The 24,544-nt window shown below is 32.0% G+C and overlaps 1 long non-coding RNA gene across 1 annotated transcript in view; it reads left to right on the plus strand.

Annotated features, from left to right (window-relative positions):
• The first annotated feature begins 536 nt into the window (after positions 1-536).
• Positions 537-24,544, plus strand: part of LOC145277471 (uncharacterized) — a 479,590-nt gene continuing 455,582 nt past the window's right edge. The window contains exon 1 of the long non-coding RNA XR_013868143.1: positions 537-745. This is a non-coding gene — a long non-coding RNA (uncharacterized LOC145277471). The remainder of the gene's footprint in view (positions 746-24,544) is intronic.

Genomic DNA, 24,544 nt, shown 5'->3' on the forward strand with positions numbered 1-24,544 from the left:
GTTCTTACTATGTTCTTATTACAAACAGGGTGTGTGAGGTAGATGGGCGAAAAAAGGAAGGAAAGGAAATGAGTAAAACAAGAAAGCAAAGAAAGTAAAGCTATTAAGATGATAACAAATAAATATAGACAGACATAAAGGAAGTAATTTCTGCTCGGACTAAACTGTACGGTTCGGTTCCAGAAGGGCATTTCACAGTTATTACCCCCTCCGAAAGAAAGCAGTTAAATTAGTGCCGTTTGTGGGGGAGTGCCGATGGATTATTACAAATTATAATTGGTTGCAGTCAGTGGGACTTTTTTTTATATTGCACTCCACATCAAACCTCAGCCTTCTGCGAATGCAAGTAAATGAGGAAGATAATAAAATATAGACACGAGATATAAAATAAAAAGAGAGAACGATTAAAATAGACGGGGAGGCGGTGTTTATGGAGGCCAGTGCGTATTATAGCGGTTGTAAGAGTGAGAGAGAGAAACAGAAAGGCGGGAGGGAAATAGGGAAATAGAGAGAGAGAGAGAGAGAGAGAAAAGAGAAAGTGAGAAAGAGAGCGAGAGACAATGTGAAGAGATAAATAGAGAGATTGAGGGAGGAATAGAGTGTGTGTACAAAACCACGCTGCACCGTGTTGTTGACTTTAGAATGATTTGGCTTTGAGTAGGAACATTACCGGTACAATGGCAGAAAAATCGAGCACTCATGTCAACTTTAAGGGACACTTGAAGATCTGTACAAACATTATACGGTGAGTTCAGGCCATCGAATATCACGATTTTTTTTTCATTTGCTTAATGCTTCACAACATTTCTGTCCCAGATCACTATTTTATCATCATCACTTTTCTTCTTCTTCTTCTTCTTCTTCTTCTTCTTCTTCTTCTTCTTCTTCTTCTTCTTCTTCTTCATCATCATCATCATCATCATCATCATCATCATCATTATTATTATTATTATTATTATTATTATTATTCATCTAAATGTTTCTTTTTTAATATTATTATCCTTTTTATTTTTAATATAATTATTCGTATTATTTTTATTACTTGTCTATTGTATTCATAGTTTGTTATGTGCATATATATAATTTAATAAGAGAAGTGTTACAAGTTATACAATAGAATATGAAGTGAAATGAAAATATAAATGATCGCTCACTGATAAAAACAGGTGCCTCTCCCTTTGTCCGGGTAATAATTTTCTTAAGATTTTCACTATTATTATTTAAAAAAAAATATTATTATTATTATTATTATTATTATTATTATTATTATTATTATTATTATTATTATTGTTATTATTATTATTATTATTATTATTATTATTATTATTATTATTATTATTATTCACACAATTTCGCTGATTGCCTCTTCACAAGTACAGGTTCAGGCACAAGGGCGGTTTTTAATGTGTAGAAAATCCTGCTACCCTTACCAGAGCCGCTCTGTATGGAAAGAAAAAATATTGTCTCAGTCTAGAAGGATCGTCTTTCATTGACTAAGGGTAGAAATATACAGTGTAGTAATGTATCAGAAAAAATACTACTCTGTGTTCGCAAAAATTTAGGGTTAGTGTAAGGATGAGTTATTAGATATTATATGTTGGTAAAAGTAGGCGGGGTTCCCTAGATTCTGAGTGACATGTCTTCCCAGATTTTCAAGACTCTTTGTTTATTTCAATAATGAGTTAGCATTTACAAAACATCCCTTTACGATTGAGATTTCGATGACAATGGACGTTGGGTTTCTCTGGAATCTGAGTGACAATAAGTCGATAAAAATTGCATTTTTATTGTTGTTGTTGTAAATAATATTATCTATCCGAGTCTGTATGTGAGATGGTCGGTCGCATTGTTTGTTATTGTTTTCGCAAGCGGCAGTATCATCATCGGCGAGATGAAAAACACAGAAGGAGGAGGGAGAAGAAGCAGACGCGTTTGTCGGCTGCTAACGATTCCCGTTCATTCAGCCCTCACGGAATTTTAGGAGACTCGTCTTGATGTAAACGCGTTTTTAGGTCGGAGAAAGAATAACAGCTTTTATCAAAAACGGAAAAAATCATTAAATTTTAATAATGTTTTCATTGATTTAATCGTCTTTTCATATCGTGTTGAGAAATTAGAGCACGTTTTAAAACAAAACTGTATATGCTACACGTTTTCTGTTCACATCTATTTAACTATCTGAGTATTAAGCGACTGTTTGCGATAATTTTTACTCATCAGAAAAAAATAACCATATTCTGTTTTAACATAGGTGAGTGACAACAAGTCTCCCCGACGCTCAATTGCATTCTTCGAATATGTGCTTGTATTTGGGTGTAAATGTGTTTGTTTTTATGCATAATCACATTAAGGCAGCGGTTCTCGTTAGATCACCGAAGTTAAGTAGCGTTGGATAGTGTCAGTACGGGATGGGTAATTATCTGGGAATGTCAGATGCTGCATCTAGGCAGCCCTTGACACCTTGCAATAACTGCAAAAACTACCTCTCCTGACAAGGATATACAGGCGACTGTGAGAGTTTTTAAATTCATTATTCTCTTTGCATTTTCTTTCTATGGAAAAGTCAGCTCAACCAATCAAGGATGAATCCCGTAACGCCGAAGATTATAAAATGATAATATTTACCAGAGGAACAAGTGGCAACATATTTCTTCAACGCTGATGTACAGCTCCTGTAGATGACTGCATGAAGTGTTTTATTTTCTGCAATTATTTGAACTATCATCGTGGAAGCAACTTATGATAATAAAACACATAAATAAACAAAGCAATATTCAGCAATCTGACAGAACTCCCCAGTACAGGCAGTCTTCACACATGCGCCAGTATGAATCTGTGTGACAACATATTGTCTGTTTACGATTTTAGGTTCAAACTTTACTTAAAAATATGTCTGTTTTGAGGTTTTATATTCGTGATTAGACAAAAGGATGGATAAGGAGTTATGGAATTAACCTCAATTAAAATAAAACAAATAAAACAGAAATGCAATATCCAAGAGGATATATATATATATATATATATATATATACATATATCTGTATATATATATATATATATATATATATATATATATATATATATATATATATATACATATATATATATAAATACTTAATTTACTCACATAAAATTAATATACGAAAGTATAGATTTATGCGTAAACTTTAAGTATTTACTTCAAAAGTGCTCAATACGTACGTAGAGCCAGTTAGTAAGTTATAAAATGTATATGGCGCCATATACATTTTATAAATTACTATATATATATATATATATATTTATATATATATATTATGTATATATATATGCATATATATATTATGTATATATATATACATAATATATATACATAATATATATATACATAATATATATATATATATATATATATATATATATATATATATATATATATATATATATATATATATGCAATGAGATTCATATAAAAAAAGAGTTTTTCTATTGGTATTTGTATTTATTTTCTTCCCAACGAAAGCAAAATGTGACACAAGGTCGTTTTAATGTAGGATAAAACCAGCCTCCACATCTTACAAAATAAAGGAAAAAAGAGGTACTCTGGCAGTAGCCCAAAATAATAATTGTTTCAGAGAGGATTTTTTCTCAATTGGCCAGGGACAAATTAACTTAAGTGTAACATCAAAACAGATACTACACTTTGTTCCTGGCCCTTATGCCAAGGACATTTTTCTATATATTTATTTATTTTTGTTTGTTTACTTGTCTCCCCACGAGGGCAGGAATTAGACACAAGGTTAGTTTTCAATGTGATGGTGGGGGTACCAGCTAACCTACAACTTCTTATATATGAGTCATGGGATTGAACTCACTAGCAAAAAATCAAACTAATTTTTATAATGTTTTAAACATTCATTTTAAATAATTCCCTATTAGTTTTTTTTGGGGGGGGGTCACATGGGATGCTCATCTTTAGTTAATTATTACGTGTAATTACATTAATGCAGATATTTTGCATGAATTATACTTGGGTAATATTTGTTCTGGTCAATAGAAGAGTTTAAAACGGAGGAACAGGATACATATTGATACTAATACACACACATACCCCCCCCATATATATATATATATATATATATATATATATATATATAGGCATATATTATGAGAAACTAACGCCTGATTATCAAATTAGAGCCGAACCATTACACATTCAGATAGATGTATTACAATGAAATAAATAATTAAAAGTAATCCAGGTGTATTATTTATAGGTATTGTATACTAGTACAGATATTATTATAATAAAATCCGTGTTATTATCATTACATATGTATATATATATATATATATATATATATGTGTGTGTGTGTGTGTGTGTGTGTGTGTGTGTGTGCGCACGTGTGGGTGTAGAATATGAAGTGAAATGAAAATATAACATATATACCATGCATATAGATTTCTTTCTTTTTTAATTGAGAATGTAGGATAGTAAAATTGGCAATGTAGGATAGTAAAATTCTTAATACCATGGTGTTTCGAAGCATTATGCTTCTCATCAGAAAGGGAAAGAAAATGCCACGTAATATATTAGGGATACGTCGTTTTGCGATATATATATATATATATATATATGTATATATATATATATCTATATATATATCTATATATATATATATGGGTGTGTATGTGTGTGTATAGGTAAGAAAGGATCGTGAAGGTATAAAAATATATATTGATATATATATATATATATATATATATAGAAATTTATTCATTTATTTAACAAGGGTACATATTTATTTAGGGGTGTTAGACGAGTGAAAGCTCTTTTTTCCATGCCATTTCGAAACTTTATATTTCTCATCAGAACAGAGGAGAAGGTGCGAGGTAACATGATTAGTATGCGACGTCTAGCGATGATATTATTAGAAGCGAAATAGATTATTAAGGCTGTTTGAAAGGAGCTTAAAGTTGTTTCTGTGATATAGGATTGTAGTTTTCATTATGTAATTGATGTATGTGTGTGGCATATAAGATACCTTTAGTAAGTTTAATGCACGTGGACAGTGTGTCTGTTTAAATTCTCAGGGGTCATATTGAAAGAAGTTGCTCAATTCAACCTATGTGTATATGAAATATAGGGTGTTATATGTTATATTTGCATATTTTTGAGAAGGAGTGTCTTAGATAATAAGAGTGCTTAAACGAAATGTAGGCTATTATGAATGCTAGCTAAAAGATTAATGTGAGGGGTTGAATTATAGGAGATACATAGTACTAGTTTTAATAGTGTAAGCTAAATGATACACATACATGATAAATAATTTATATATATATATATATATATATATATTTAAGCGTACAGCTAAATATATATATATTATGCCAATTACACGTGGATTATCTAATAATAATAATAATAATAATAATAATAATAATAATAATAATAATAATAATAATAATAATGATATACCTGTTTTTCTTTTAATTACACACACAAATATATATATATATATATATATATATATATATATATATATATATATATATATATATATATATATATATATATACTAGCAAAAGCACCCGTCGTTGACTGGGTTCATAAACAGCCTACAGAAAATGGACTATGATGTATGAAAGTATGATAGGTTATTAAAAGGTAGGGTTGTAAAGAGATAGTTTCGAATTTGGGGGTATCAAAACCAAAGCAAAATATGATGAAAGTAAAAATAAAATACATAAACATCATAATTTATTATACCATACATGTTCACACTGAAACACATCACAATATTCTGTGGATCTATATTAAAAAAAAACCCTGTTAAACTTTGCGACATATTTCCATTTTATGGAGGCCAGGCGCGAACCCAGACCCCATAATTTTATTATACCGTTTCTATTAAAGTTAAGGCATTATCAAAGTATTCTTATGTACATCTATATTAAAAAACACTTGTAAACGTTTTATTTTAAATTTAATTTTTTTTTATTTTCATACATTGTGGACCAGGCGCGAACGCAGACCTCACAATTTTAATGAACCACTGTTCTGCCAGATCAAACATACTCATTCCTGTGTCTCGATACATTTTCTATAATTATATGTAATCAGTTTTTTAAAATATATATATATATATATATATGTAATCAGTTTTTTAAAATATATATATATATATATATATATATATATATATATATATATATATATATATATATATATATATATATATATATATATATATATATATATATATATATATATATATATATATATATATATATATATATATATATATATATATATATATATATATATATATATATATATATATATATATATATATATATATATATATATATATATATATATATATATATATATATATATATATATATATATATATATATATATATATATATATATATATATATATATATATATATATATATATATATATATATATATATATATATATATATATATATATATATATATATATATATATATATATATATATATATATATATATATATATATATATATATATATATATATATATATATATATATATATATATATATATATATATATATATATATATATATATATATATATATATATATATATATATATATATATATATATATATATATATATATATATATATATATATATATATATATATATATATATATATATATATATATATATATATATATATATATATATATATATATATATATATATATATATATATATATATATGCTATCCATTTTCATTTCTCTGGCGTTTGTATTTCGAGTTAAGAGGAAACTTGCAAACGCCCCGTATGTTTTTTTTTTATCTAGTTCAGTAGCTAAAGATTTAAATATAGCATCTGTCTTCTCTGGACGATTGGTATATTAATTTTAGAACAAGGCGCTCCTCTTCAGGAACGATTTCTTTTTGTAAAAATATAGGTGAATTTGTTCAACTTCAATATACTTGTTTGAAGAAATCTATTTTTAAAGATTAAACTAAAAAATACCTATCATATTTTTACCTAGTGGGTGTAATGGTTAATACGGGCAATTTTTTTTTTTTTTTTTTTTTTTTTACATTTTCACCCCAAACAAGGCAAATTGCCACTTTGGTGTAGGGGGCTACTATCAGGGGCAACAACTACTGGGGTACTATGTAGGGATTTGGGCAGCAAGGTGTCGGTTCACGTTACACTTGAACTTCTGCACGTCAGTACTGTTGGGGAAGCAGGGACCTGGAATGGAATTCCAGAGTCTTGCGGTTCTGGGGAAGAAACTATTGGAGTAAAAAGATCTTTTACATCTAGGGACCTCTACAGTGTGGGGTGGGATCTAGTAGCCTGTCGGGTTTGTCGAGGGTGCTCGCGTCGTGGGGGCACAAGTGATTGCAGTTCATCAGAGCATTCACCACTAAAATACTTGTAGAAAAGGCAGAGGGATGCAACATTCCGTCGATGGGACAGAGGCTGAAGCTTAGATGCCAGTTCAGGGCCTATCAGGTTTGCGACTCTCTTTTGAACCTTGTCAAGGAGCGAGAGACTAGTAGCAGATGCACCAGCCCAGATGTGGCATACGTAGCATTGTACTATGAAATGATCGGAAGTGAAAGTTTAGTATCATTATCTATTGGAATCATTTTGACAGTACAAGTGTGAATCATTTTCGGTGTATATTCATATACGGAATCAATATTTTTAAAAAGTTAAACGTTATATGTATCACCTCCTTTTACGATCATATATGTCGCTTCGGGAGTCAGAAGAGTTTTACTTCTGCCTATTTTTCTCTTTCTTCGGATTAACTTCAAAAATAAGGTAAAACAACAACTAATGTCACACGCGTAAGTGGGAAGTAAATGTGAGTTAAGTGTATTTGTTTTCTGTTGGCATTCTCTAGAATGTCCTTTATTCTGTGTAAATAATGATCAATGCAAACCTGCTAATGGTTTTCCTCATTGACCTTTATACTTTAGTTTAACACATTTTAACATTTCGCTGAGAATAATTATATATAAACATAATTCTTCATTTTGAAAATGCTGAACTGTTTTATTTTATCTTTAGTTTGATTAAAACAATCTGAAAAAGTTAAAAAAAAAACAACAAGGTATTGCACGCTAATCACTTGAATTGGAAGTGGAAACTATATTAATCGTGTATGAGTGTATGGAATACATGCATTTCAACAAGAAGAATGCTAGCGTTTATCGAACTTGTTAACAATTAGTATATCTGAGTAGTGAAAAGAATACGTACGCATTTTATTTAATTTTTTTTTTAAGACAAGAGATAATATGACAACATATATAATATGGGCAAGGTTGTATGGGATGAGATAAGAGGAAATTACGCGCTGTCTACGCTTTAAGTAAGTGGCCAGCTGTTACTAAAAATGTTTACTTCTTTTTAGGAATTATACTCATGCATTTATTTTACACTGTTATTATATTGTACATAGCTATTATTTCTATTAATATACAGTGATCAGTTCCATTACAGAGAATGCATGTACTTGATGATGATTCATTAAAATTGTGGGGTGTTCGTTTGCGCCTGACCAGAATGGAAATATGTCACAAAGTTTAACAAGGTTTTTTGATATAGATCCATAGAATATTGTGATAAGTGTTTCAGTGTGAACAGATATGGTATAACAAATTATGGGGGTTCTCTATTTTATTTTTACTTTCATCATTTTACAGCCCTGCCTTTTCATACATCATAGTCCATTTTCCCTAGGCTGTTTTTGAACCCAGTCAACGAAGGGTACTTTTGCTAGTATATATATATATATATATATATATATATATATATATATATATATATATATATATATATATATGTGTGTGTGGTGCGTGTTCAAATACGCATGTCTACCGCTTCATCTCTCTTTCTCACTCTTTGTTTATCTCTGTCTCTGTCTCCTCTTTCTCTCTCTCTCTCTCTCTCTCTATATATATATATATATATATATATATATATATAGTGTGTGTGTGTTAAAAAAGTCTAGTACAATATATGTGCTACCAACCCTTATGTTTGCACACATATTTCTTGTATACACGCTGACTTTTATTTTAGTAGAAATACATATTTAGGGAAGCTTTCTTAATTAGTGTTTTATTAATAAAAACACACTTAATGCAACTCTGAATTTCAGTATCTAGTCGACAGGAGGAAAAAAATAACCAAGGCTCTATGTACCAACGTGTAAATTAACGTCAACGTAGTGCTTTTAGTAGTAAAAGAACACCATTTAGTCTATATACTAAATGGTGTTCTGAAACCACTAAGTTGACGTCAATTTATACGTTGGTACATAGGACCTTGTTTATTTGTTCCCCCTGTCGACTAGATACTGAAATTACTAAAATTAAGGAAGTTCTAATCGATAATGGTTACCCAGAATTCTTGATTGATAAATGTATCAAATTCAAAATCAAGCAATTTAATAAAGATGTAACCATTGCCTCTTAAAAGTGTTCTGTTTACATTTAGTTGCAGTGGATTGGTGAAAAATGTGTCCCGTTCATTAATAAGCTTAAACAGACTATTAACAACTGGTTTCCGTCTGTTTTGCCTAGAGTTGTCTTTAATACGAAACCTGCATATTCTTCTTTCGAAAAGGACGGTTTGCCTTGCACTAAACTTAGTAATATTATATACAAATTCAAATGTAAGTGTGATGCTGTCTATGTCGGGCGAACCAGTGTTCATTTTGAGACAAGAATTGTAAACATATTCCTTCAGGTTTTCGAAATAAAAAAAAATAAAAACAAAATTTTCCACAGCCCCTCCCACAATAATTTGGATTCCGCTATTGGAAATCATTTATTGGATAACCCAAAATATGGGCAGGTGGATCAGGACGACATTTTTTCAATTTTATTTCGAGGCCGATCGAATAGTCATTTGAAATCTCTCGAACCCGTCTCTATTGCACGCATTAAACCCTCTCTCTCTCTCTCTCTGCAGGCAGAAACGGTTTGTGAACACCGTGGACCTGTTTGGCAAATCGTAGAGATATTTTAGAGGTTTCACCTGCCCGTTTTCTTCTTTTTTTTCTCCCAGTATATTTATACACGGATTATCATTCTCCAATTTAAAATGTTATTTTAATAATAGTCATTATATATATATATATATATATATATATATATATATATATATATATATATATATATAGGGTGACCCCCCCCCAAATCGGGCCCCGTTTCTAAGTGTTTTGTCCCAATGAAATGAAACTTTGGTCACAACTAGTTTATTATATTCAAACCATCACATCAAAACACTAGGGTCTTTGACCTTTTTTTTTCTCCTTTCTACATCATATGTTCTAGATGACCTCCATTTAGCTTTTGTTTTTGTTTTTTTGTCACCTTGTATATATATGCACACACACACACGTTAATTCATTTTATCTTATCCTTTCCCCCACCTTTTCCTGTACATATATTTTATTATAATTATAAATTAATCCTTCCCATGTTCATTATTAATTTTAATTTTTCCCCCATATTTTCTTTTAAAAAAAACAGTTTGAAAAAGCCATCGTTTGCTTCTGATGAAGATGGCGAAAGACGTCTAGGGTTTAAAAGAATTCTTTTTTGTACTATTTGTAAATATTGTACTACAAACAAACTCTTTTAATATATATATATATATATATATATATATATATATATCTATATATATATATATATATATATATATATATATATATATATACAACCATGGTAAAAACTATGAAGCACGAATAAAAAAATCGTAATTATGATTCAAACTTCTATATTTCTATATGCCAAATATCGATTTTTGTTAAAAAAAGTTGTATTAATTTTTACCCTAATTAATTCTTAACAAAAATCAATATTTGGCATGTCACCATTTTTCTTTCATAACAGTTTTTATTTTTGTATATTATTGGCTAAATTGTTGCATATCGTAGGCTTTTTTCTTTTCCATTTTTCATGAGGTTTGGTCACTAATTCATATTTTTATGAACATTTGTGCATTCTCACCCTTTTCCCTAGATGGGACCACAAAGTTTTACTGGGATTTAGGTCTGGGGGTTTAGGGAGCACTTTATCCCGCTAATCTCTTTTTTTCTCAAATTAACTTTTCGAAACTTTAGACGTATTGTATGGGGCATTGTTTTATTGGAAGATTACATCACTTACAATTTTATTATTAGATATTTTAGTCCAAGAAATTTGGTAAGGCTGGCCAAGCATGTTAATATGAATTGTGAAGTTCATTCTGTCTCACATGTGTACAACAGTCAACTGCCAGACACCTCCAAAGCACCACGTTTCTTCATCCAAATTTGATGGGACAACACAATAAGGATGAAATACGTCTTCTTTCTTGCAGCGAAGATAAATCGCTCAAAAGGTGTAAAAATCTGATGGAAAATAAATGCCAATTTTCTACAATTTTAGAATGGGTGCTATAGATGAGTATTTATAAAATGAATTCTTCTTTTCAAAGTTTAGGAAATATAAGTCGTTAACATGCCTTAAAGTTTCTTTTGTCAGACACAACAATTTTGGAATGGGTGCTATAGATGAGTATTTATAAAATGAATTCTTCTTTTCAAAGTTTAGGAAATATAAGTCGTTAACATGCCTTAAAGTTTCTTTTGTCAGACACAACAATTTTGGAATGGGTGCTATAGATGAGTATTTATAAAATGAATACTTCTTTTCAAAGTTTAGGAAATATAAGTCGTTAAAGTTTAGGAAATATAAGTCGTTAAAGTTTCTTTCGTCAGACACAACACAAGTTTCTTTCGTCAGACACAACAATTTGGACCCAATCAGCCGCTGTCCAATTATCATGTTTGTTATTGCAAATTCCAGTTGTTTGTTTTTATTGGCCTGAAATAAGTACGGCATCATCCTTGCTATGCATCCTTTTTATCTAACTTCAATAACCTTCTTCTCACTATATGAGCTGATATGTTTTCGCATCCTCCATAATTACGCAGCAAGAACGTTTATTCCTATCTTCAAGGGATGCTTTTTTCTTACCTTATATGTTTTCATTACGCCATTTTGAATTCATTTAAAATTCAGAATGGCGTAATGAAAACATATTACAATTTACAGCTTCTTTTTTAATTTTGTAAAATGAATGCTAATATTAGGCTACATAAAGGTGTAAACTTTAATCAAAAGCAGAATTTTCCTTCTTTGGTCAGAATATTTTGATTATCGATTTTTGAAACTTGTCTGTGGCATTACGGCACAAAACTTATCTAAAACATTTCCAACTAGAATAAGTACATTTGTGTGAAAAAATATCGGTTCCGCTGTTTTGGAGCACATAGGGAACGAACTCACCAACACGCACAACGAGATATTGTGTAAATTTGATTTTTATTCCAATTTCGACCCATTGGCAACTAAATGATTATAACTGGTGGTGTTTCTTGAATTCTGGCTGACAAAATCTTCACAAGAGTTTCAGTACTGTCTCTATATTTTTAATCGATGCAAATAAATGTGCATTATCGCAACTGTCGTTTATCATTAATTACTCACAGGCAACGATCATTATTTACTCACTGAATATGAGTGGCAATAAGTTTCCTCAAGCTCGTAGCACGCACTTCACACTCGCAGTTGCATCTAGTTAGTTTTATACTTCACAAATATTGTATGTTTTCACACAAAGGAGTCGTGCAGTTCATATGAATTTTTGCAGTCCAGTTATCTTGTTCATTCTGTGTTTTAGTTTTGTTGCTGTTGCAATTTCTATGTGGTTGGTTTGTGTTCGTTTTTATAGAAGTTGCTTTCCACATTCGATCCGTTTTCTAAAGGTTTCAGCTGTTTTCATTATTGCAGTCCGCTGTAAATCTCTGATTTAGCTTTGATGTAAATTTTCTTTCTTTTTATTTTTTTAACTTTTTCGGAAATATTCATAGTGCAACTACGGTTATTGGAATTATATGACATTGCTTCATATAATTTTTTTTTGTTCTTTGTAAGTTTCGTTTTTGTTCCCAATTCTGATATCATGTAAATTGTAGTAATACACTGTGATATTTTTTATACGTGCAATCTCTCTAACCCCATAGTGTAAGAAATGAAAACTGATTATTGACGCTTGTGCATTATGAAACAAACTGCACGTCTCAAATTATATATATATATAAGTGGGCGTGTCTGTCTGTCTGTCTGCCTGTCTGTGTCTGTGTGCATTTCCCTACGCAATAACTCTGTCAATTTAAATTCTACAGACTCGGACTTTGATATGCATGGTATGGAGATTTGGGAAAATCTTTGTAATCCGTTTTCGGCCAGAAATTAGGCTGTAAAGGGGGTCAAAGTTCAACGATTTGACCTTTGAAAACTCTACAAAACTCCTCCGACAATTTTAGGTATAAACAATTGAAATTTTAGATATAGGTTTCTTGGATATTGATCTAACTTAATAACTTTATTTGAGCCCAAAACAATAAATCCTCAGGGGTAATAATAGGGGCAAAGTTTTCAAAAATTGACCTCTGCGGTCTCTACGAAATTACTCAGACAATTTCTGGTCTAAACATTTCAAATTTTACATATAGGGTATTCAGAGATAGGCCAAGCTTTTTAATCGGTTTGGGTCGAACATTTTTAGTTACCAATATATAAATATATGTATGTATCTTTGCATGTCTGCCTGAAACTTTCTACAGAGGCAACTGATTTTTACAAGATCAATACCGCTTTATAGCACTGTGTTGTAACAAAACATGTCAAAACATGTCAAATACACTTACGATGCTAGGCTATGTAAGAAGTTTAGTCAAAATCTCTTGATCCTACTTTCATCGGATTATTTCGATTATCGATTATCGATATCTATCGAATAAATCCTGACACAAAACTTATCTAAGAACACTTCCACTCACAATAAGTATCTTTGCATTAAATTACATAAAAATCGACCTAGCCATTTTCGAGACAATAGGGAACGTACATATTATAACATTTCTCTCTGTCTGTCTGTGTGTCCGTTTAAATTTTTCTCGAAAACAACTATAATCGTAAAAGTAATGACAAAAAAATCATATTCAACGAAAAAATCGTTCTTCTCGTGGTTTCAATAATTAAATATGGAACTTCATAGACCAGACGCAGCGGATAAAAAAATAAAGAATACTTTTGTATCACACATTTTGCTACTACACGAGTATGTGTATTACTAGTTGTACTTCTCAACTGATGTGCTGGTTTAGAAAACAGCTTCGCTGAACACATCTTTCAGCCCGGGAAGCCATAAATGCTACAGTTTTCAGAGTTGTGTTGACTATATGCACATACATTAAGCTTTTAGAATTACATACTGACTGCTAAATGTTAAATTAATTGATGACCCGAGAAAGTGAAAAACAGTTGCAAATGTAAGAATTCGAAAATCGTTTGCATGTTTTATGTGCTTAGACTTGCTTTGAATTATTTAATACTCGATTTAGTTGGCTTAAATATGTTTTAATTTCTAATTTTGCTAATAAGCATTTTGAAAACAAAAGATTCAATCTTATCTCACCATGCTCGTTTTCGTTTAGCTAGTGTTCACCTAATAGTAAAAAAGGAATAATTGATGAGTCTTTACGATCTACTATGGCAGGACAATAAAAAACAGTGTGTAGTTTGCTTACATGTCTAGCACCGAATTTGAGTAGATAAATTTAGCACTTTTACACAGTTGGGACGTAATGGAAAATGAATGACATATAAATCAAAGTTTATAAACACTCATGAATAGGAGGATTTATAAATGATCAGGAAATATTGATGCGTAGACTGTGTAGGTCATTCTCAGTTAGAACAACTTATCCAAAGTCTCTTTGACATTTTAATCTCATACACGAAACTAGAATACATATAACAACGTGATAATCTGATAATGACAATTAATCGGAATAGTAATCTATTATGAATAGAGACCAGAGTTCTTGTCTTTTAATGCCTGATTCCGTTTACTATACCACTTTAGAATAATGCTCTATTACAAAGCGATTTTGTCTGTTTTCTTGTTTTAATTCTCCCAAATGTTATTTACGAATTATGTAATATCAGTTTTGTTTTCAGGAGATTATCCTCTTTGTTTCCTTGCAATGATCTGTGGTGCAGCGGTTTGAGTACTTGGAAAAATCATTTATAAAAAGTGATATTCTCTTGAAGATTAAAGGTTCGATCCTCAATGTGGGCGAGCGAAAAATAAAATTGCGTATTACTTAGGACCTTATCCACTCATGGCTGACGAAAAAAGAACATGCTACCCCTGTGAAGTAAATATAATATTCCCGAGTCTGACAGAAACATTTCCGAGTTTGACAAGATACACCTGAAGAAGAGCACAGTGGCGTTTTAAGAACTTTCGTGGCGGTGAGGAGAGTCTTGTTTTGATATGCGTATTATCGGTCATCGAATGTAGACAACGATCAATTAAGCGCCTTAGTTGGAGCTAATCAACGTAAAACTGTTCGAAGCTTCTGTATTAGAAGTAATCTACACGACGACTTCCAATCACTAAAAACGATTAGGCAGACAAAAAAAAAAACGTGATAAATGAATGCCTCTCGAATAACAACTAAATGATTGCCTCTCGAACAACAACTAAAAGAAACGCCGTTATAAAGTGCCAACTTCCCTTTTTTACGCAATAAGACCGACCCGTTTCTCGACCTGGTTGTGATTTGCGATGAAAAGTTTGTTATTACGACAAGTGACGACGGTTAACTCAGAGGGTAGACGCCGACAGAGCTTCAGGACACTTTTCGAAGCTAGAGTTGCACTAAAAGCGTGTCATGCTGACTTTTTTATGGTTTGCAACCGGTCTCATCCATTACAGTCTTTGCGTGCAGCTAAACCTTAACAGCAAAGAAGTACTGTCAAGAAATGGATAAAATGCATTATGCACTTCGACAAACAGCCAGCATGAGACAACTTCTTGTGTAAAAAATGCTTCAAAACCCTAAACGATATTAAAAACACATTCAGCGAGTTACTCGTTTCCAGAACGCAAACTTATTACGTTTATGGCATAAATACAGTTGACTTGCCTTGGCAAAAGTCTGTTTCATCTTGATGGTGTATATTTCGACCAATATTTTTTTTATTTGAGCCGAGATATGTTTATCTGAAAGCTCACTAACTTTCCGATCAACATAATATATTGCATTAAATACACTAGCACTACATGAGCATGTATCCGACGGAAGAAATAATATTTTTCTAGTAATATTAACCCTAATTTACCAGTATTTTGATAACTATACATGCCTTATAGCAGGACTTAAATGCTTGGTCGTCAATATATTTGCTGATTGAAAATCAGCATGAAAGAAACCAACAAATAAAATCAATCAACAACTCATCCTTTTCATAGATTGACAATTTAAGTGTAAAATATAAATCGTTATCCATACCAACAATCCAACAGAGCAGTTGAAATTTGCCATCAATTTCTCAGTAATCAATTAGATAAGCCTTTTCGGAAGTGCCTTGTACGATCGGCCGAGAAATAGGTCTATCTGCTCTTCAAGCGATTCAAGCGACGGATTCAGAAAGGGTAAGAGACACCGTAGTTCTATAACAGAACGATTTGGCAAGAAAGTCATGTTTTGCGTTTGGTAGGAATTTGCAGAAACCGTGCACTTTAAGCTGATATTGAATAGTCGTGCAATCAGGTCTTATATTTAGTGTATCCAACTGAAGAAGGTATAGGAAAAGTCAAAGAAAAACTATTCGTTTTTGATTAACATAAAGCGAGCTTTGATGCAGAAGGACAATACTAAGCCACACATCATCAGGAAGACCGACAAATTTGAAGGACTGGATGGCGTTGATGTTCTGCCATACCCAGCCTACTGTCCCGACTGTGCTCCATACGATTACGACCTTTTCCACTGAATGCAAAACATTCTGAAGGGCTACCGATTCGATTCGTTTGATAAAATCGAGAAAGGCTGTCAAGAATTCCTTGATTCGAAGCCGGCTGAATCATACTTTCACCAGATGCGATAGATTGACGATCGATGGCAGACAGTGCTTGGAAAATGATGATAATTATTTTGAGAATTAAGCTTGGTTTTTGTTATTACTTGGCAACTGTTTACGAACTTTTGGGGTAATCTAATAAAAACATATGAACGTTGCTAAAGTAGTTAAATTGTTTTCATGTCAATTTATTAAAAGAATATCCAGCTGGTAAGTATCTTTATGGCAGAATTAACTAAATTACTGCCAGAGAGCAACCGTAAAATTTCCACGACGCCCAGGTATATTGAGTATATTTTCATGCATTTATATATGTAATTTGATAAAATTTTGTATCGTAGACTTTTTAATTTAAATGAACATAAAAATAGTAAAAAAATACTCGAGTCTAGTATATATGTGTATATTTGAGTGCACACGCATACACACACGCATATATATACATGTACGCAATGTTTATTTATGTATGCACACGCACACGCACACACATATACATATATATATATATACATATATATATATATATACTAGATGATGTAGCTCACGTTGCTCGGTATTAAACGTAACGTTTAATTCCTTTAGAAATTGAAGTAAAAAAACGGAAAGAAACTGAGACATGTACATGCAAGTATTATGGTTTTTTTTGTAAATAAATAAAAAAAAAATACGCGAGCTGAGATGGAAACCAAAACCTAAAGATACGAAGTCGAGTACAGCAACCATTAAACTAGGTTTTAAAAGTGTTTTCAAACACTCCTAAAACAGTTGACTAACAGATAAATATTCCATGAATCCCATTTTTTTTTTACTTTTGACACCTTAGCAGTACTTATTTCCAGATGAAAACTAATTGAAAAGTTTTTAATATATGTGAATACCCTATATACAAAGTTCCAGGTCTGCACATCATACACTCAATGAGTATATAGATTGTGTCCTGTCCTCACGCACTCATTCTTACTTTTATACTTTTATTTACATATATATGGTGCATGCGTCGATTCGAATTTATATCTGGTTGACCCAGGTCTCTTATCACAACTGTTTCTCTATTAATCCTTTTCTTTTTCACAAAAAACAAAAACCAAAAAAAAAAACTTATTTCTCCGGTGCAAATATTCGTTATACAAATATACAGGTTATCCTAAAAGTCAGTAAATGGTTGAAAATCTTTGTTATTTTTCCATTAACAATAATTGTTTCTCCATTAGATATTTTACAGATAATATTTTGACATTTATTTATGGATAAGGATAGCATTAAATAACGTACGCAAGAAATTGTTTTACCAAAATTGATTAGCCTCGACTTTTTCTTCTGAGGATATATTAAATAAATAATTTTTTTTTTTTTTTTTTTTTTACAAAGGCATCACCACATTATCAAGGCCCAGAGGCCACTCAAGGATAAGGGTTAAAGAGTGTACAGTAGAAATTGGTCAATATAGTAATCATTAGTAATGAAAATTTGGTAAATTTAATAACTTATATGGAACGGCTCATCAAGAACTTATTTACTTTAGACTTGAACACAACCATATTGTAGTCAGCCGGAAAGCAGGAAAACGGAAGACAATTCCACAGGCGTGCATTTCTAAGAAAGTAGCTTTGTTCATGGAATCTACGTTTAGGTTTAGGCACAGATAAAGAGTGGGGGAAATTATTGATAGTGTTTACAGCTAGACGAGTGTTTCTTGTGAAAGTTTGGCGAGGGGGGACCAAAGATTGAAGCTCAGTTGAACACTTTCCATGAAAATAACGATACATCAGAGACAAACTCGCAACATCTCTTCTGTGAGATAGAGGTTGCAAGGAGGAGAAAAGGACATCTCCTACGAGGCTACGAAGTCTATTTTGAACTCTATCAAGGCAGGACAAGTCCTTTCTAGCAGCTCCTGCCCAGATGTGGCAACAGTATTCCATCCTTGGACGTACCTGGCTCTTATATAGGTAGAGAATAGCATCAGCAGTGAGATATCTACTGGATCGATAGAAAGATCCCACCATTTTTCCAGCGGCCTTGGCAACAGATTTGATATACGTGTTCCATTTAAGATCAGGAGTAATGGTCAAGCCCAGAAGCTTGTCAAAACTTGAGGCCTCCTGAAGACGAGAGCCATTCATTTCAATTGATGACAAATGTGGATTAGAATGTTGATGATGTAAAGAGAGAAGCTTGGTTTTAGATGCATTAAAAGTAACCAGCCACTCCTTTCCCCATTGTACTACGTGCTCAAGATCAGAGGAGAGAGAATTGGAGAGAACTTGGTCGTTTACTGTCTTAGATGTGCTACCATAAATGGTAGTGTCGTCAGCATAAATGTCTACAAATGATGTAAGGATATGATTTGGAAGATCATTAATGTAGATCAGGAAAAGAGTTGGGCCCAGGATGGATCCCTGAGGGACACCGGCATTAATACTGTGAGCTTCTGATTTTTGCCCCTCAACTACTACTCTTATGAACCTATCAGAAAGAAATGATTTAATAATTGAGAAGACTTTTCCAGCTATACCATAGCTAGCGATCTTATGAAGTAAACCTTTATGCCATACCCTATCAAAGGCTTTAGATATGTCAAGAGCAATTGCTCTAGAAAGATTGCCACCGTCGAGAGATTTGCTAATCCTATGCGATATAACTGTAATGACATCTGCTGTAGATCTAGCAGAACGGAAACCATATTGAGTGTCACTAAGAAGGTTATTTTTGTTGAGATGTTTGATTACTTCTGTATTTAACACAGATTCTAGCAACTTACTCATGACGCACAGGAGACTTATTGGCCTGTACTGAGAGGGGGATGAGCGATCACCTGAATTCTTAAATACAGGGCATACTGATGAGGTTTTCCAGGGAGATGGGAAACTATTCTCCTTAAGACAACGTTTAAACAGTTTTGTAAGTATGGGCGCTAATTCAGGTTGAAGTTTTTTGAGTACTATAATTGGAATACCATCAGGGCCAGTTGCTTTACTCGAATCAAGGTTTTTGATTAGCTTCGCAACATCACGTACAGATATACGTATATCACATAGCGTGTTTTCTGATACAGGAGGAAATATTGGGGGTTGGCGGTCTTGGTCGCAAAGGGTAGAATTTGCTGCAAAGTTCTTGACAAAGAAACAAACTCTGCAAAGAATTAAAGGAAAACATCACCGACAAAATAAAGGAGTAAAATCGCAATCCAGAGATTCTGCAATCTCTCATGACTAATGTTTTGGAATAAAAAACAAATATGCGAAGCTTAAAATTAGCAACATTAAAAGGACATTATTTTTCACCAATAAACAGTGTTTAAACTTTGTATTTTTTTTTAAAAGTCTCAATATCTTAGTCAGCCTGTTTTAAAATTACAGAAATAAATCGTGAAAAATAAAGAATCTACATATCTTCCAAACCCTTCAGGGATTTTTTTAACATCCTGTACACTCAGTCGCATACGGTTGTTGCGTTTTTAAAGATCAATCCATGTGTTTATGGTAAAACTGGTAATTAGTAAAAACCTGAAGAGAGTTCTCAATACTATTGCAGAGCAAATATGTTTTTTTTTATTTTTTATTACCGTTTTATCTGTTTGGTTACATATGTTTCGGATGTTGGACCGTGTTTACGATCTAACAGCCTCGTCAGACCTTACAGAAATGGTTGGTTAGTATTAAGAAGAATTGTTTTTAGGGGGACTACGGAAAAAGGGGGTTGGGGTAGGAGTTAATAGAGGGGGAAAGCGGGTAATGGCAATATTTCAATTTTGAAGTTTAAAGTATATTAGGTTGCATTGTGTGTGTGGGGGCAGCAGATTCAGGTAGGCTTGGGTGGGTATATGTGGATATAGGAAGGGGGAGGGGGAGAGAGGATGGTAAAGAGGAAAGAAAAAAAGAGAGGGGGTAATGTGAGGAGGGAGGAAAGAGTTTCAATTTTTGGGTTTTACAATTTTGACTACTTTTTTCCCCTGTTCGATAAGGTATATTAATTAGGTGAGAGGGAGAGAGAGAGGGAGAGAGAGAGAGGGAGAGAAATAGATGGGAGGAAAGGGAGGGAGAGGGAGTGGAAGGGGTTTGTACGGCTGTCATTTTTGGCAGTTACAAAGTTACGTGGTCGTTGTTCATTTCATAGTGGGTTGTTTTTAAACAGTTAAGAGTTAATACAGACGCTGACGCACGCATAAAAAAGTAGTCAAAATTTTAATCCCCCAAAATTGAAACTCTTTCCTCCCTCCTCTCATTACATTCTCTCTTTTTTCTTCAATGATACTTATAACAGTGGATTTAAATCATTTTGGTCATGAATCATCATATGTTTTGTTTAAATATAGGTTATGGTTTGTTTAGTCGAAATAGTCAACTACTGTTTCTAATACACGATTAAAATAAATTAATATTTTAACAATTCATCTGATGCTATTAGATAAGCTTTACATTTTTCCACATTTCGGAAGAAGTTTCTGAAAATACATCTTATTCTTAAAGTATAGTTCATTTTATTTTCGGACAACTAAAAAATATGTGATTGTTTTAGCATTTTCCGAAAGACATATTCATGATTATGTAATTCGTGTAAAATCACAGTTATGGCATTGAATCAAATATTTTAAAATCTAACATGATTATTTTATATACGCGATCAAAAATATACACATTAAATTCACATAATATAAAATATATGTTCTATAAGAAAAACATTTTTAAAACTGCATTTACATTCATTAGAGATCAATTGCTTCGTAGGACTAAAGAGAGTCCTATCTTCCTTGGAATTTCGATAAAAATACTGGTAAACAATTCAGTATGAAGATAATTTACTCTAGACTTTGAATGGAATACTTACATCTAATCGATTACTAAGATCGCAGAAAATTATGTTCGGACATTCCACCGCTCAAACATGACCACAACCATTACTCATTCATGTAACTGTATAAGAATCTGAGAGTCTAAAGTTTTAGTTCTTTTACAAGAAAGTCACCGCTTATCAAGGCCCGAAGTCGACACAAAGATAAATATATATCAGTGTACAGTTATTATCGGGGCAACAGTCTAGTTATATTAAGTTGTGTTAATTTGGTATGATTTGATTATTTAAGGAGACAGATTATCAAAAACTTGTTTATTGGAAGCTTGAAAACTAAGATATGGTAGTTAGCTGGAAAGCAGGCCAGCGGAACAAGGTTCTACATCGGGCAGTTGTAGGGGAAAATATTTATTCATGCGCTTAGATTTAGGCACAGATAGAGGGCGGGGTTGTTGCATCTGTGGCCATAACACTCAGACCACATTGCTATGTTTTTAAAGGATATTAACTCAGATTTTATATATAATGGTATATTCTGTTTTGTTTCCTGCTATGCTCTTCCCTTCTCAAAAGATATCGTGACTGTCTTTCGTTAATTTATTTTTATTTTCATCGTAAGCGCTTATTTGACTTTCAATCTTTACTTCCCCCTGTAAAACTATTCCACCCCAAACTCTTCAGTTTAGAACCACTGTAAATAGTTTACGTTCCTTTTTATGTATACCAAAAATTCTGCAGAAACTTTATAAAGAATTCTCCAATAATTTTTGATGTGCGAAATACAATACATAGGGGACTGCCTCCCAGCTTTATACTACATAATCATTTTCAACTTAAATGCTTACAAATTCTTGTCGAGCCGATACCTTAATAAAAAGCCTTATTATTTTTACCAGCGTTTTTAATCCTCTGAAAATATTTTATCGTCAACACCTGATCGGCTAATCAATTCTTATCATTGAAGTAACTTTAATCTTTTGTAAGCGGTGATCTATGAGTACATAAACATACCTTATGAAATGTGAGACGATGCTTGTTCACCGTTCGTAGAAAATAATAATAATTAAATGATTTCTTTTGTGCAATATATATAGTCAGTTTATGGGCGAAAAAGCAAAGGAAAAACTAGCAGTGCCTGCTGTGAACCGAGTCTAATCCTGTTATTTATATGCAAATGGTAAAATGCTGGCTTGGATAAAAAACAACAGTTTCCAGAGAAAGGGATCAGATTTAAGACAGCAATTGCAAACGCATTGTTACGACCTTAAACGCATAAAACTGTTATGTGAAACAGCCGACTCTTTATGCACAGTATAGTTAATAGTTTACTTTGTTATAAAAACGATCACTTAGCAAAATATACTAGAACTCCGGGATGTAACATCAAAAATTAGTAATAAAATACAGTACAGTATATAATGCACATTTATATTATCAAATAGCATTATAAGTAACACCATGAGTCGGGGCAAATACCGTAACTAGGGACCGGAAAAAAAACATTGCATTTCACATCGTAATCTGAAAAAAAATCTATTATAGGGCCACTGTAATCCGAGGTATTATTCGGTATTAAGCGGGAAAATGGTTATATAACGTAAATAAAACAACACGTCTGTTTATAGTTTAAGATACAATTAAGGATCTGTTCAACTTTCTTGGGACATATAAGCTCTTTCTTTATTGAGTAATATTTTTTTTTATTTCTATTCAAAATATTCGTAATAAAGGAATAGAATCTCCTTCTCATGAGAACCCCAACATTGACTTTAACTAGGAAAGGTAGGAAATAAGGAACTGTCACTCAGCGTCAATCGATCATTTTGCTAGTAAATTTATACTTGTGTTTATTATTATAATCGTAGTTTATGGAGATAGATTTAGTGGTACTTGTGCAAATTCTGCTAACAGTACAAGTTCGTAGATCAGAAGAGGAATACGTGAATATACGCATTGCATTTAATCAAATGAAACAGGATGTTAGTAGGGAAAACGCTTTATTAGCGGCAAAATCCGTAGTCTTTCCCACTTTCGTTTTACTGATTAAGTTGATGAGGGTAAATTGTTGCAAAGATTCAGTGATTACCCTGGGAAATGAAATAAGTGTTATTATCGATTGCAATTGATTTACTGCGGATTTGAATGACAGTTTCGCTTCAAACTTATTCGAGTCTTAATTAATGAATGTGTGTTACATCGTTTGCTGCTGCCAAACCCATTTTTCTTAAGTGTTATTTTTAGTAATTCATGGAACATGCGATTAATAGTGATGAGACATGGATCGTAAGGTCAATGTATTTCCTGCCATTAAGTGTTAGAAAAAATGCAATATCGCTGGCTACAAAAAAAAAAAAAAGACAGAAAAAAAAACTAGTCAAACTTATATTCGAATGTAATCTGCCTCCATTTTAAGAGAAAGCTGCAGATGTATACATGGAGTAAAAGCCTAATTGAATTTTCAAACTGATTTATGGATTATTGTAAACTGTTATGCAGACATTAATTTCGTTCTTTATCCGTGCGTTTAGTTACTGATTGCTCGTGTTAAATGGTGTATACCATCTTCATTAACGATATATTGGTTATTTTGAGATATTATGAGTTTTAGTGATAATTTAGAGACTATTCGTTATTTCCTGTAACGAAATGAGGTGAGAATAATGATGTTGATATAACTTGTCGGATTACTTGAGCGATTTGTTCTGATTAGAAATGAAAGATATTTCCATTAAGATAAATCATAAGCA

Source organism: Euprymna scolopes, chromosome 6 (genome assembly GCF_053919585.1).
Source record: "Euprymna scolopes isolate OS-2025 chromosome 6, ASM5391958v1, whole genome shotgun sequence".
NCBI lineage: Eukaryota > Metazoa > Mollusca > Cephalopoda > Sepiida > Sepiolidae > Euprymna > Euprymna scolopes.